The sequence below is a fragment of the Lonchura striata genome, chromosome 25 (assembly GCF_046129695.1).
Source record: "Lonchura striata isolate bLonStr1 chromosome 25, bLonStr1.mat, whole genome shotgun sequence".
Taxonomy (NCBI): Eukaryota; Metazoa; Chordata; class Aves; order Passeriformes; family Estrildidae; genus Lonchura; species Lonchura striata.
Genome location: NC_134627.1, coordinates 2,391,450 through 2,407,476, shown reverse-complemented (window position 1 = coordinate 2,407,476; position 16,027 = coordinate 2,391,450).

Below are 16,027 nucleotides of genomic sequence, written 5' to 3'. Positions count from 1 at the left end.
AGAGCCCAGCTGAGCTGCAGAGGTCAATGCCGATGGCTGGAAGGCCACGCCAGAGGACAGAGCCCAGGGGGCTTGTCCACATGCAGCCATCAGAGCAGCCAGTTCTCGCAGCCTTGGCTGCATCGTGGAACAGAAAGAGAGTTCAGCACGCGTGCCCTTTGCTTCCTCTCCTGGGCAGGCTACAAACACTGAGAAAGCAGCAGTTTCCTCCCGCTTCCACCTTGCATTTGCACCTTTCCTGCAAAGAGATCCCGCTTTGCCCCCTCTTTCTGTAGGGCAGGCCCGATTCCTGAGTGTGACCTCCTCTTTCCCCAGAAACCTCTCCGGGAATGGCCTCACACGGATCCGCAGCGGCACTTTCCAGGCCTGGCATGGGATGCAGTTCCTCCAGGAGCTGTAAGTGGCAGCAGGCCTAAAGGCCCCTCAGGGCGAGTCTCTGCAGGGCCTCTGCCGGGTCTGTGGGCAAAAGCAGACTTGCCCCATGGAAAGTCCTGATTCTGAGCATGGATGTCAGCCAGGGAGCACCAGGAGTGTGCAGCTGCAATGGCCCTTTCCCCTGCCCTGCTCACCTCCTGCAAGGCTTCCTTGAAAGCGGCCAGGCCGTCCCCACGAGCCCGGCACACGCAGCTCACATCCTCGCCATCCTCGCCTGACAGAGCTCTGTTGTTTCTCAGGATCCTCAGCCACAACCCGCTGGCTGTCATTGATGACGCTGCCTTCTTCAAGCTGCCCTCTGTGAGCTCTCTGTAAGTATTGGCTCATCTGGAGCAGATCCAAAAAGACTTGTGTCTCTCTCGAGTGCCCCGTTCTCAGGAAAGCAGTGCAAGTGCCTGAGCAAATCTCCCCCTTGCGCAGCCCGAGTCTGCTGGAGACACAAGTAGCCCGGCTCCAGCAGAGCAAGGCAAAGGCCAAGTAGCGCTGGTGTGTCCCCAGCTGCAAAGCAACCCAGAAACTGGGACACAAACGTTCAGGGATGAGGGCCCATCCAGGTCTGGGGCCAGGTGGAGAGGCCGCAGGGCTCTGGGAATAAACTGCACTCGTGCCAGCAGCTCCAGGCTCCTGCCTCCTTCAGGGACTCAGGTGCCCTCAGGAAAGAGCAGCAGGAGAGTCGGGTTAGGGGCAATCCTTTCCGGTGGCATCTGTCTGCCACGAGAGCTGCAGGATTGCCCTCCTGATTCCAACCGGCTGGCTTAGAGCAGGGTGAGGCAGAGGGAAGCTGGGCTCCAGAATGGCTTCTCTTGGAGCAGGCACAAGTGGATGCCTCTGCCAGCAGCACCACCATCATCAGGTCCCTGGGCCCTCTGCTCTCAGAGCAGAGTTCTGGCAATGTCACCGCCGAATTTCATGAGCTCTTTCCAATGCTTGCAGAGACCTGAGTGCCACCCAAGTGACCCCACAGACGCTGCTGCTGCTGCTGCAGTCCACAGTGAGCTTGGAAACCCTGTGAGTGTGTGCCACTGAGCCCCAGCCACCAGCAGGCCCCGAGTGCTGGGACAAGGGCTCTACTTGGGAAAGCAATCTGTGTGCCACCAAACCAGAGCAAGCCCAGTAAGCTCCAGACTTGCTGTTCCTTCTGGGAACGTGCCAAAACTCACCAGCTCGGAGGCAGAATTTCACCTTTCGGGTGACTTGCTGCAGGTTTCTCACAGGGGAGTTTGAACTTCAGGCGGGTGCATTTCTGTGTCACGTGGTATTTTGGGAGCACTTCTACTTTCCAGGTTAAAATCCCCTTTTCAAAGTTTTGCATGGGGAGTCAGGGGCCTTTCCCAGAGCTGTGGCACACAGTGAAGCACAACCCCCATGCGTGGTATCCGTGCGTTCCCTGAGTTGGGCTCTGATGGAGCCATGGACTGGGTGGCCAGGTGTTCCTGCAATATCCCCTCTTGTCTTTAGCCAAGTGCCCAAGGAGGCGGCCTGCTGCCTGTGCCAGGAGCGTCCCCGGACCGAGAGCCGCTGCAGGATCATCCAGTTCCTGTGCCAGAAGCTGTGCAGCACCAGCGCCCTGCAGTGCGGTTGGTGTCCGGAAGGGCTGGGGGAGCTCAAAGTGCCATTTCCCCTGAGCCTGGGGAGATGCTGCAGCACTGCCCTGTGCTGCAGGGGGGTCCTGATCTCCCCTTGGAGTAGAGGTCTTGGACAAAACACCTTGGCATGGGAAGTTCCTGGTGATTGTACACGTCTTGTGTGTCACATACTGCCTGGAGAAAGAAGAGCTCACGGGGCCCACCAAACCTAGGACTTCCCTATCCACACCATGCCCCCCGGGCAAGGAAAGCAGGAATGCCCCGCGCCCTTCCCTGGTGCTGGAAGGCAATGTCTGCCCATAAGGAGATCTGGTGATCCCCCTAACAGCCTGCTTTCTCTGCCACGCCACCGGCCACTGCAGGACAAAGGGCAGGGCCCGTGATGCGCTCCGCAGCCTGAACACCAAGCACTGTCATCCCCGCCTTGGCCTGTGCACAGGGAGCAAAGCTCCGTCCTGCTCTAGCTGGGCACAGGGCACAGAACATCCTGTCCACAGCAGGGCCAGGCAAACAGAGACAGCCAGGTTTCCAAGGTCCCCAGGGAGCTCACTTCTCTCCCTGGCTCAGCCCATAGCACAGTTCCAGAGCTCTGGTGCCCCTGAGGAAGTTTTTCCTTGAGCTGCTGCTCTTGGGAAGGGCCCCGGAGCAAAGGAGTCCCTGGGCTTTCTTCCCCTGCCAGTCTGTGCCCCTGTTGCAGTGCTGATCTTTCCTCTGGGCTCTCTGGCTCTTCACTGGCTCCTGCAGAGCAACCCAAGCCTGCTCTTCTGGAGCTGTGGGAAGCTCTGTGACAACCAACCCATTCCCCAGGGATGTTTCCTTCCCCTCCAAACAGAACCCCAGGAGACACCAGGAAAGAACCAGCTCTCTGCTCTGCCCCAAGGGGAAAATGGGATGGATCGAAGGGCTCTTGTCCTCTCCACAACACTTCCCCCCACTCTGCTTTTGCACTCCCTGGCCTTGAGATCAGCTCCTGCTGCTCCAGGTAGCCTCTGAGCCTGTGCTTGTGCCCAGCCGCTGATCTGCCCTCTCGGTGTTCTCTAGCTCACACAGCTGCGCTACAGGCACAGGAAGAAACAATGGACATGGAACAAGGCAGAGAGCTGAACAGCAGCCCAGTGTTGAGCCGCAAGCCCAAGGAGCCTTCACTGGGAGATGATGGAACGGTGACACTTGTGGTTGCCCTGGCCCTGAGCACGGAGGGCGATGTCAGCAGCCTGGACAGTTCCAGACCAAATTCATATCCCCCTCAGCATCTCTTGGGGCACGAAGGCCAAAGAAGTGCTGATGACCTGAGGGCCAAGCTCAAGAAGAAGGTGCACAAGGCTGAAAGCATCAAGACTGTGGAAAGCATTGTCCCACACCAGCCCCAGCCTGCCTGGCTGAAGCATGTGGTGGAAAAGACACCCTCAAGCTGGGATCACAAGCAGCAAGAGTCACATTTGAACCGGCAAGTAATAAACCCCTGGGATGTAGCTGGTGCATTAAAACGTGCTGACGATGCCTTCATCACTGCACAAGACACAGATGAGGAGGAAGGTCCAGCTCCCAAGAAGCACTATGTCAGGACACACAAATGGCACAAGGAGAAGGACAGCCAGTATCGGGCTGGATATAATCCGCTTTTCTACGAGGTTTGGAGACCTGTGAAAGTGGAGCGAAGGTCCATAGCTGACCAGGGTCTAAACAGGAACCTGGATTTTCTCTCTGACCCGTTGGTTCAGAGCCGCCCCGCTGCGAGCAGCAGAGGAGGAGCCACGGCTGAAGAGGAGCATTCCTCTCTAGACAGGCACCTCCTGATCATCCCTGACACCACAGAGGAGGAAGACTACATGCTCCTCAATAAACCTTGGAGCCCCCAAAGTCCAGACCTGGTGCCAGTCCCAGAAGAACTGGAAACCAGTGTTGATCAGCACTGGCAGTTGCTGGAGGCACACAAAGGCCTGCGGACATTCATGGCCCACGTGGAGCGAGCTCTAAGGAAGGACTGCAGCCTGCCCCAGCTCAAGCAGGCCTGTACCAAGATGGTCTTGAAGACCAGGCTGCTTCTAAACGTGCTCAGTGAGAGAAAGGAGAACCAGGGAGCCTATGATCCCACGGACCAGTGTCGTCTGCAAGAGAGCATGATAATTCACATGGCCTTGGGGAAGGGCAAGAAACTCACCGAGAAGGTAGGAGAGCTGCAGGCGCTGCTGCGTGTGTCCTTCTAGGCAAGGGAGAATGGAAGGAAGGAGAATGGAAGGAATCCTCTTACCCCCGTGATCTTCCTTCCTTTCCTCACAGCAGAAACTAGAGGCTGTGGTGTACGTGAGCACGTTTGTGGTTTTGCTGTTTTTCTTCGTCTTCGCTTTGCTGATACTGACGTGTGTCTTCCACGTAAGTCAATATCTTGTTTGACACACAGTTGTCTGTCTTGTAGCTGCAGTGCCCAGATGCCCCTGTATTGCTGGGTAGCACAGGAGATGTTTTTCCAAGCCTGGAGCTTGTGGCAGCATCCACAGCATCCAGCTCAGCAGGGCCCAGCCTGCCTGGGGGAAGCTTTTCCTGCCTTCTCTCCCAGCTCTCCCCGGCTCTGCTTTGCTCTCCTGCCTTCAGCCACACAGCAATGAGAGCTTTTGTTCTCTCCTGCCTGGAAGAGTTTTACAGGAAATCTGATTGTAGAAATCTTCCATTTTCCATCCCCAGAAGCGCTCCCGACGTAGTGAACCTGATTCCCCACCCGGCCACGCCAGGGAATCGTGGCTGAGAAGGTAAGTGCTCCCTGCCCATGCCACTGCTGTGCCACCAAGAGTCTTTCCTGCGCAGAGCAACTCCTCCTGGAGCCCCGCAGCCGCGCAGGTGCCGCTGCCCGGGACTCCCCCAGCTGTGTTTCCGAGACGTCGCGTTTGGGGGAGCCCCGGGAAAGCGGCTCCTGAGCGACAGCGCTGGGCACGGCCAGGGGCTCCCAGCCCAACCAGCCCTTCCCACACCGGCGCTGGGATGGATGCCTTGGGCTCCAGTGCACTCCCAAATTTCTGTGAGCACCAGCAATACCTCTGTGTTCCCAGAACGGTCTCCTCTGCTGATGCCTCTGCCCTGTTTTTCCCTGCTCTCTCCCCACAGTGGCTGGTGAGGAACTCACTCCCATCCTCTCCAGTTGCCTTTTGCATGCAGGGCTCATTCCCTGCATTGCCAGCCATTGCCATCCCTGCTGGGGCTCCCCATCTTCTTCCTTAGGCTCTGCCGACACACCCCTGAGCAGGAAGAGGTGCTGGCGCCTGCTGCAGCCCTCCCTGCCAAACCTCCCTGCTTACAGAGCAGGAGCAGGGCCCTCTGGGGATGGGATGTCCAGAAGCCTTTTTCTCCCCATTCACCTCGCTCACGCCATTGCTTTGCAGCGCTGGAAATGGCCCTTCCCAACTCCTCCAGCAGCGGCTTCCCAGACAGGGCAGAGCACAGGCAGCCCTGTTGCCCACAGCCTCCATCAGCAGCTGCTTTCTCTGTTTCTCCCAAATTTCCCTTTCTGATTTTTTCAGGTTCTGTGTAAAACTTCCACAGAGAGGGAGGAAGGATATGAAGGAGGCACAGATTGTAGAGCAGGAAAGGGCAGGGAGCCCCTCCGAGTGTTGCTCCTGTTTTCCTCCTGTTATGGACAAATTTGTCATTTAATATGGTTAGAGTGGTTAATGCACTTAAGGTTAATTAGTGTTAATTAAATCGCTGTTACATGTTAAAGCCTTGTTTACCCCCGCTGTTAAGTCCCTTACTTACACCTTAGTTGTACCCCTTTACTGTCCCTGTAACCTTTGTTGCATCCATCGGGTATTTCCTCCGCTGCTCCACAAAATGGTGACCGGAACGGAACATTCCCGGGAAGTATGCAACTCAAGGAAAGGTGCAAGAAAATCCAACAAAAGACCCTAGAAACAACGAGCCAACCTAAAATTTGAACAACTAAGCAACTGGACCTACCAGCAAGAAGTCCCTCTACCCTACCAACGTGGTTTTAAGTGGCACCATAATCTAAGAAGAACTGAGTCAGAGTGAGGACCCCAGCCGACGAGCCAAAAGACATCTTCCTGGGCATGTCTGTGAGGATGGAAGCCCCGGTCGGTTCTGCTGGGAAGCAAAAGTGTTCACCTCCTCCTCTGTGTCGCCAAAGGGAAGAGCGGCAGTGTGCGCCACCCCTCGGGCCCCACCCAGAGCTGATCACTTTAATAAAGGCACTTCAAAAGGAGCTGCTCTCCTTGCCCATTTATTTCACTCCTATTCATGGCACTTCCCAGTGCTGCTCCCCCGTTTAGGAAGTCTGAATTGCTAGAGATTCAACGCCTCAGGGATGCCTATGAGTACCAGAGATAAGCATCCCAGGAAGACACAGAAGTCTAAGTGCCAAGAAGTAAGGAGGAAGACTTTGAAGAAGTTAATGGGATGCCAGTAATTTTGCACCTCCCATTTTAGCCGAGGCTCTCCTTGCATGCTGTTTCATTGGCTGTTGTAGTTCCCTTGGATGCTTTTTCCTTGTCTGTTATTTTCATGCTGTTCATTTCATCCTGAAGGAAGGCCAGAGGGTGCTGCAGGCAAGCACAAGCTCTGGACACCCAGAGGAGGCATCAGTACCTCAGGGTTTTCCTCATCCCATGTGGCAATGTCCTTCCTGCATTCAATAAAAACCAAGTTTGTCCTTGTTCCTCCCAGTGTTGCCGATGTCTTTGTAAAAGCAGTTTCTGTTCTCCTTCATGCAATTGGCCAAATTCAGTTCCAGCTGGGCCTTTACTTTTCTACCTTTCTCCCTGCGTGCCCCAATGACATCCCTGCCATTCTCCTGTGGTGCTGCCCTTCTTCTTCTAGAGCTGTAAATGGTGTGTTTTCCCCGAGTCCCAGGCAAAGCTTCCTGCTCAGCGGCTCTGCTTCCTCACCAGCTCGTCTTGGGGCACATGGGCAACTTCCTCATGGAAAGGGTGGTCAGGCCTCAGAAGGGGCTGCACAAGGAGGTGGTGGACTCGCCGGCCCAGGAGGGCTCCAAGGAAGCGGCTGGAGGTGCTCTGGCCTGGCCGCCAAGGTGGGGATCGGGCACAGGATGGACGCGCTGAAGGCGGAGGTCTTTTCCATCGCCAGTGACTCTGGGGGCTCCGTGACTCCGTGGCCAGGCCGGGAGGCCGCCTTGCCCCAAGCGGCGCCGGAGCCGCCCCGGCCCGAGCTGCTGGGCCGCGCGTTTCATCTCGGGCCGGGGGTGCCGCAGGCGGTGCCGCTGCCCGCGGCCGGAGCTGCCTGTGCGGCGGAGCGGCCTCGCCTCCCGGCCGGGCGGGAGCACCTCTCTTGGCGCTGCTTGCGGGGCTGTGCCGGCCTTCCCAATGCTGCCCGCGGCTTCCTTCGCACGGTGCTCGCTGCCCCTCGGTGTCTGCCGGCGCCGACGTGGCGCTCCGGCCGCGGCGGGAGCTCTGCCGTCGGTGTCCCGGCGCTGCCGGCTCCAGAGCCCGGGGGCCGGAGCGCTTCGCCTCAGGGGCTGGGCTGCAGCAGGGTTCAAGGCGAGCTCGGCCCGGCCGCCGCCGCTGCCGCAGCGGGCGCACTGAGGCGGAGCTGCCGCCCCTCAGGCTCGCAGCGCTTCCCGCCATTGGCGCTGCGGCTCCCTCAGGCTCTCCCGGCGGACATTCCGGCATGGCCCGGCTTTCGGGAAGCTCCCCGCGCTCTCCCAGTGCCGGGGGCCGGGCTTTGGCCCTGGCTGGATGCCGGCTGCCCGGCACCGAAGGCGCCGTCAGCACTCTGCGGAAGGGGAGACCGGAGAGAAAAGCCAGCGAAAGGCTCATCACTTTACTGCAAGAGAGGGAGAGATCCCTCCCCGGTCACCAGCATGGACACAACAGACAGAACTTGGCGATATTCAGTGCATTTATTGCCAAGAAAATCAGAGCAGGATAATGAGAAGCAAAAGAAATTTCAACAGCACCTGCAGCCCCAAACCCATGCCAACACCTGGCCACACAAAGCCAATGCAAGTGGGAATGGCTCCACAGTGCCCCAGAGCAGGCTTAGATCGTGTGTTCAGGAGAAATTCTTCCCCGTGAGGGCAGGGAGACCCTGGCACAGGGTGCCCAGAGCAGCTGTGGTGCCCCTGGAGGCCTGGAAGTGCCCAAGGCCAGGTTGGAGGGGGCTTGGAGCAGCCTGGGACAGCGGGAGGTTTCCCTGCCATGGCAGTGGTGGCACTGGATGGAGCACAAGGCCCCTTCCAAGCCAATGCGTTCCATGATTCCGCAGATTGACGGCTCTGAGACAGAGTCATTTGGTGACATCATGGCCTGAACTGCCGTTTGCTGCGAGCTCTGAAGCACCACCATGGTGACACAAGCAATGCTACAGTGACATGAGAAGGAGCACTGTGACATCGACAGCACCACTGTGACACAGGAACTGCCATGGCTCCAGCTCAGGCCTGCATCCCAGGTGACTGCAGCCAGTCCTGCCTCGCCATGGACCTGGTGATGCGTCTCGTGCGTGCTCTGCTCCTGCTGGCCCTGCTGCTGGCAGTAGCCCCCTCGCCAGGAGCGGCCAAGAAGCTCTGCCCAGAGCCGTGCCGCTGCCCAGGCCGTGGGCAGCTGAACTGCGGCCACGCCGGCCTGGCCACCGTGCCCCCGGCCAGCCGCCGCCGAGCCCTGACTGTGCTGTGAGTCCCGCGGCCCCACCGAGCCCTGCGGCTGCCCCTCCTCAGCTCCCTGTGTCTGCAAAGCCCACCCGGGACAGCCGGGGCACTCCCTGGCCAGAGATGGGGGGGCCTGAGCTCGGCATGAGGGTGAAGCCAGGCTGGGCACACTGTGCCTTCTCCAGGCAAAGCCCGCTTCCAGCTCAGCAGGCGAATGGCAGGGAAATGGGTTTTCCTGAGGGGGGACCGGGTCTTTTGTCTTGTTGCAGAGATTTCACTGGGAACTCCATCGCTACTGTTGGAAAGCAAGCCTGGAAGGACTACCCATGGACTGAGACCTTGTAAGTGCCCTGCAGCATTTCAAATGGCAGGAGTTTGGGGATTTTGCATCCTTTGTTCCAGGGCTGGAGCAGCAGCCCCCACACCACCCATTTCCCTTGGAATTCAAAGCTAGGCTGCTCTGCAAGGAGGGGTGTGAATCACCACAGCTTCCCAGCAGGGCAAGAATTGCTGCAGCCCAGGGCACCATCCCCGTGTCTGTCTGCCCTGGGATCAAGCTGTGGTCAGCTTCAGCCGGCCAGGAGCAAGGGCCTTCTCTGGCCAGGAGTGGGGACGATCCCTGCAGTGACCCAGAGCGATGCTTCAGTCGCGCTGCTGAAACAGGAGATTTTCCCAGGACGATCCCATTTGCTGCTGGCCAGTGGCCGCTGCCACAATGTCCCTGTGTCTCCTTGCAGAGTACTCAGGGACAATGAGCTGCGGGCTGTGAAGAGACATTCCCTGGAAGGGCTGTTCCTGCTGAAGCACCTGTAAGCACCGTGCCCTGCCCACGGCGGCGGGGGGCTCGCTGGGGCCCTGCTGCTCAGGCCGCGGGCACGTGCCCTTTGTCCCTCCTGGGATGTGGGCTGCAGAGGCAAGTAAAAGCGACAGGGCGAATGGAAGTGTCATTTGTTGTTCTAACTGGAACAGGGATTTGTCCTGCAACGAGATCCTGTCCATTGAGGAACGGGCTTTTGAGCCACTGCCTTTCCTGAAGTTTCTGTGAGTGATCAAGTTTCTTTCTAGTCTCTTCAGCTCAGCCTTTGCACTGGGCACCCTTGCTGTGCAGGAAAATGCTCCTGTTCTTTTCCCCACAGTCCCTAAATCTGCCCTGCCCAGAGCCCAGCTGAGCTGCAGAGGTCAATGCCGATGGCTGGAAGGCCACGCCAGAGGACAGAGCCCAGGGGGCTTGTCCACACGCAGCCATCAGAGCAGCCAGTTCTCGCAGCCTCGGCTGCATCGTGGAACAGAAAGAGAGTTCAGCACGCGTGCCCTTTGCTTCCTCTCCTGGGCAGGCTACAAACACTGAGAAAGCAGCAGTTTCCTCCCGCTTCCACCTTGCATTTGCACCTTTCCTGCAAAGAGATCCCGCTTTGCCCCCTCTTTCTGTAGGGCAGGCCCGATTCCTGTGTGTGACCTCCTCTTTCCCCAGAAACCTCTCCGGGAATGGCCTCACACGGATCCGCAGCGGCACTTTCCAGGCCTGGCATGGGATGCAGTTCCTCCAGGAGCTGTAAGTGGCAGCAGGCCTAAAGGCCCCTCAGGGCGAGTCTCTGCAGGGCCTCTGCCGGGTCTGTGGGCAAAAGCAGACTTGCCCCATGGAAAGTCCTGATTCTGAGCGTGGATGTCAGCCAGGGAGCACCAGGAGTGTGCAGCTGCAATGGCCCTTTTTGCCCTGCCCTGCTCACCTCCTGCAAGGCTTCCTTGAAAGCGGCCAGGCCGTCCCCACGAGCCCGGCACACGCAGCTCACATCCTCGCCATCCTCGCCTGACAGAGCTCTGTTGGTTCTCAGGATCCTCAGCCACAACCCGCTGGCTGTCATTGATGACGCTGCCTTCTTCAAGCTGCCCTCTGTGAGCTCTCTGTAAGTATTGGCTCATCTGGAGCAGATCCAAAAAGACCTGTGTCTCTCTGGAGTGGCCCGTTCTCAGGAGAGCAGTGCAAGTGCCTGAGCAAATCTCCCCCTTGCGCAGCCCGAGTCTGCTGGAGACACAAGTAGCCCGGCTCCAGCAGAGCAAGGCAAAGGCCAAGTAGTGCTGGTGTGTCCCCAGCTGCAAAGCAACCCAGGAACTGGGACACAAACTTTCAGGGATGAGGGCCCATCCAGGTCTGGGGCCAGGTGGAGAGGCCGCAGGGCTCTGGGAATAAACTGCACTCGTGCCAGCAGCTCCAGGCTCCTGCCTCCTTCAGGGACTCAGGTGCCCTCAGGGGAGAGCAGCAGGAGAGTCGGGAGAGGGGCAATCCTTTCCGGTGGCATCTGTCTGCCACGAGAGCTGCAGGATTGCCCTCCTGATTCCGACCGGCTGGCTTAGAGCAGGGTGAGGCAGAGGGAAGCTGGGCTCCAGAATGGCTTCTCTTGGAGCAGGCACAAGTGGATGCCTCTGCCAGCAGCACCACCATCATCAGGGCCCTGGGCCCTCTGCTCTCAGAGCAGAGTTCTGGCAGTGTCACCGCCGAATTTCATGAGCTCTTTCCAATGCTTGCAGAGACCTGAGTGCCACCCAAGTGACCCCACAGACGCTGCTGCTGCTGCTGCAGTCCACAGTGAGCTTGGAAACCCTGTGAGTGTGTGCCACTGAGCCCCAGCCACCAGCAGGCCCCGAGTGCTGGGACAAGGGCTCTACTTGGGAAAGCAATCTGTGTGCCACAAAACCAGAACAAGCCCAGTAAGCTCCAGACTTGCTGTTCCTTCTGGGAACGTGCCAAAACTCACCAGCTCGGAGGCAGAATTTCACCTTTCGGGTGACTTGCTGCAGGTTTCTCACAGGGGAGTTTGAACTTCAGGCGGGTGCATTTCTGTGTCACGTGGTATTTTGGGAGCACTTCTACTTTCCAGGTTAAAATCCCCTTTTCAAAGTTTTGCATGGGGAGTCAGGGGCCTTTCCCAGAGCTGTGGCACACAGTGAAGCACAACCCCCATGCGTGGTATCCGTGCGTTCCCTGAGTTGGGCTCTGATGGAGCCATGGACTGGGTGGCCAGGTGTTCCTGCAGTATCCCCTCTTGTCTTTAGCCAAGTGCCCAAGGAGGCAGCCTGCTGCCTGTGCCAGGAGCGTCCCCGGACTGAGAGCCGCTGCAGGACCATCCAGTTCCTGTGCCAGAAGCTGTGCAGCACCAGCGCCCCGCAGTGCGGTTGGTGTCCGGAAGGGCTGGGGGAGCTCAAAGTGCCATTTCCCCTGAGCCTGGGGAGATGCTGCAGCACTGCCCTGTGCTGCAGGGGGGTCCTGATCTCCCCTTGGAGTACAGGTCTTGGACAAAACACCTTGGCATGGGACGTTCCTGGTGATTGTACACGTCTTGTGTGTCACATACTGCCTGGAGAAAGAAGAGCTCACGGGGCCCACCAAACCTAGGACTTCCCTATCCACACCATGCCCCCCGGGCAAGGAAAGCAGGAATGCCCCGCGCCCTTCCCTGGTGCTGGAAGGCAATGTCTGCCCATAAGGAGATCTGGTGATCCCCCTAACAGCCTGCTTTCTCTGCCACGCCACCGGCCACTGCAGGACAAAGGGCAGGGCCCGTGATGCGCTCCGCAGCCTGAACACCAAGCACCATCATCCCCGCCTTGGCCTGTGCACGGGGAGCAAAGCTCCGTCCTGCTCTAGCTGGGCACAGGGCACAGAACATCCTGTCCGCAGCAGGGCCAGGCAAACAGAGACAGCCAGGTTTCCAAGGTCCCCAGGGAGCTCACTTCTCTCCCTGGCTCAGCCCATAGCACAGTTCCAGAGCTCTGGTGCCCCTGAGGAAGTTTTGCCTTGAGCTGCTGCTCTTGGGAAGGGCCCCGGAGCAAAGGAGTCCCTGGGCTTTCTTCCCCTGCCAGTCTGTGCCCCTGTTGCAGTGCTGATCTTTCCTCTGGGCTCTCTGGCTCTTCACTGGCTCCTGCAGAGCAACCCAAGCCTGCTCTTCTGGAGCTGTGGGAAGCTCTGTGACAACCAACCCATTCCCCAGGGATGTTTCCTTCCCATCCAAACAGAACCCCAGGAGACACCAGGAAAGAACCAGCTCTCTGCTCTGCCCCAAGGGGAAAATGGGATGGATCGAAGGGCTCTTGTCCTCTCCACAACACTTCCCCCCACTCTGCTTTTGCACTCCCTGGCCTTGAGATCAGCTCCCGCTGCTCCAGGTAGCCTCTGAGCCTGTGCTTGTGCCCAGCCGCTGATCTGCCCTCTCGGTGTTCTCTAGCTCACACAGCTGCGCTACAGGCACAGGAAGAAACAATGGACATGGAACAAGGCAGAGAGCTGAACAGCAGCCCAGTGTTGAGCCGCAAGCCCAAGGTATGGAGAGTTTTGTGGAAGAATGGCTTCGTGAGAAAGGACATGACTACGTGCAGTTAGTGAAGCAGTAGCTGAAAATTGCACAGTGCAGCAATAGCAGATGTAGCAATAATATCTTATGTCCTTGGCTAAGCTGGTTCTCAACAGTAGAATGTTCAGCAAAAAGATAGATGTAAGGGAAAACAAAGCAAGCCTAGAAAGCTCCAAAGGCGGGGTTGACCTGTTTTCCATACACCAATGATGAGCTTAAATTTTGCAATATGCATGAGCTTCATTATAACGGGTATAACTATACATGTGTGCTTGAAATAAACTGAGACTTGTTGACATTATAGAATGGACTTGTCTCCTGTCATTTTTTCCACAAAATGGTGACCCGATCGACGTGATAGGCGCCACGGTGGAGTGACGAAAAAGGGTTCGGGTCCTGATGCAGCCAGGACGGCAAAAGTGCTGAATTGAAATAGAGTGCACCGTGCCCCAGGTGACTGCAGAGGCAAGCCTGGCCGATACGTGCTGCCGACGACCTCGGAGGGCTGCAACAGCGCTGACAATATAGGTATGGAGAGGCAAGCAGCATATGATTTATTTACTGCATTCTTGCAGAAAAGGCAGATTAAAGGCATTGATTTGCAAAAAGATCTGCCAGGGTTATTAACATATGGGTATTCTAAGGGGTTCTTTGTAAATCCTCATACAGTACATGAGTTGTCTGAGTGGCGTAAGTTTGGGGATAAACTATGGGAGGAAGTTTTAGATGATGATAAGACAGCTAAAAAGTTGGGAAAGTGGTGGAAGGTAGTTCACAATGAATTATTACAACATCAGGCAGAAAAGAAAGCTGCCGAGCAGAGAACTTCAGCACTAGAGAAAAATAGAGGTTTTAGCGGGGAGGATTGGTTGCCTGGTGTTTCCATGCCACCTGCTGTGTCTACAGTGGAGTTACCTCCCTTGCGACCTGTGTCTGAGGACACGGAAACAGAGTTGCGTTGTGAGCCCACGGCTCCTCCAGCCCCCTCAGAACAGAAATCGACAGTTCGTCAAAGTTTGTCTGCCAGTAAGCCGACCCCTAGGGCAGAGTCTGACCTAACGGAGGCTCTGGCCAGGGAACGGAGGGAAGTTTGGGCGACTTTGGCAAGAGAGGAGCTGGACAAAGGAGATGGGCAGGCTTTGGAACTAGCAACAGAACTGGCTTGTCCTGTAATTTTTCAGCAGCAGGCAGGCAGGGGGTTAACAGCTCAGATTACACCGTTAGATTGGAAGTTGTTGTCACAGTTGCGAGCTACAGTGAGTCAATTTGGAGTTACTAGTGAACCGGCTAGGCAGATATTGGATTATGTTTGGAGTACTAATATATTGCTACCAGGAGATTGTAGAAGTCTTGCTAAGCTTATTTTCTCGCCACATCAGAGGCTTTTGTTTGGTGCACACTGGCAGGCAGAGGTTAATGAAGCTGTAGCTATACAAAGACAGCCTGGAGATCCTCTTCATGGAGTAACTATGGATGAATTGATGGGCTTAGGACCATATTTTCGCACTGAGGCACAAGCTATGCTAGGACCTGAGAAGTGTCGAGAGGCAATGCGACTAGCTCGAAGGGCTATAGATAAGGTGAAAGACCCGGGAGGTTTGCCAGCGTATATGGGAATTAAACAAGGAAGGGATGAGACTTTTGGAGCATTTATTGATAAGGCAGCGGCAGCAATAGAGAGAGCTGGAGTGCCTGAGTTTATGCGTGGATCATTGTTGAAGCAGTGTGCTTTGCAAAATTGTAATGCTTCTACAAGAAGTGTGTTAAACACATTAGGAGCTAATTGGACTATAGAAGATGCATTAGAGAGGATGGCTACTATACCAACGGGGCAGCAGGCATTTTTAGTTGAGGCTATTAAAGAGCTGGGGGAGGGATTAAAAGAGCAGGCAAAAGCTTCACAGACACAAATGTTAGCTTCACAGACACAAGTGTTAGCTGCTCTTGCACCCCTCCAAGTGTCAGTAGCAACCCAGGGAAATGTTTACGGCAGTCGTATGAGATGTTTCCGATGTGGAGGGACAGGACACGTTCGGCGAGAATGCTCTGCTGCTGGAATATGGTGTCCTAAGTGCAAATCGGATACTCATAACATTGCTGCCTGTAAGAGGAGACCGGGAAACGCCCGAAACAGTGCGAACAAGAGCAGCCGCGCTCCGACACAAATAGCTGCTCCAGCCTTTCCAACAGCGACACCTCGCGTCCAGCCACAAGAGGGAGCCTCGGGATGGACTTGGCAGCCGCAGTAGAAGTGACTTTAATGACACCACAGCCGCAGAAGGTCCCCACTGGAGTTAATGGACCTATTATAATCGAGGGCAGGACAATGGGAGCTTTGTTATTGGGAAGATCATCGGCCTCTATGCTTGGATTATTTGTGCTGCCTGGTGTCATTGATGCAGACTATACTGGTGAAATTATGATTATGGTTCATACTCCATTTCCTCCTATTCGGATTAATAAAGGACAAAGGATTGCTCAATTGGTTCCTCTGGAGCAAGTTACTAAGGCTGTATCCTCACGGAAAAGCCGTGGAGGAGATGGATTTGGATCTACAGGAGGTTTGACTCTATTAACTTTGGATCTGAATGACAGACCAAGAAAAGAGGTTTTGTTGGAATATAAGGGACAAAAATGCATGCTTACAGGTTTGCTGGACACGGGTGCTGATTCAAGTATTATTGCACCACAGTGTTGGCCTGCACATTGGCCTTTACAGCCAGCTGCTACAGCAGTAACAGGAGTTGGAGGTTTAACTCTTGCAAGTCGCTCGCCACCTCTTACTGTCTCAATAGATGGTAAAGTCATAAAGGCAATATTTTCTGTTGTTCAGTTACCACCTATGGTGCAATGCCTAATTGGGCGAGACATTTTGACACAGTTAGGGGTTGTCCTGACAAATGAGCACCCTTTGGGATAATAGCCATTGCTTGGACTTTCCCGATTCCCATAATTTGGAAAAGTGATGAGCCTATATGGGTAAAGCAATGGCCTTTAAAAAGGGAAAGTCTGCAACATGCTCATGCCTTGGTCACTGAACAATATCA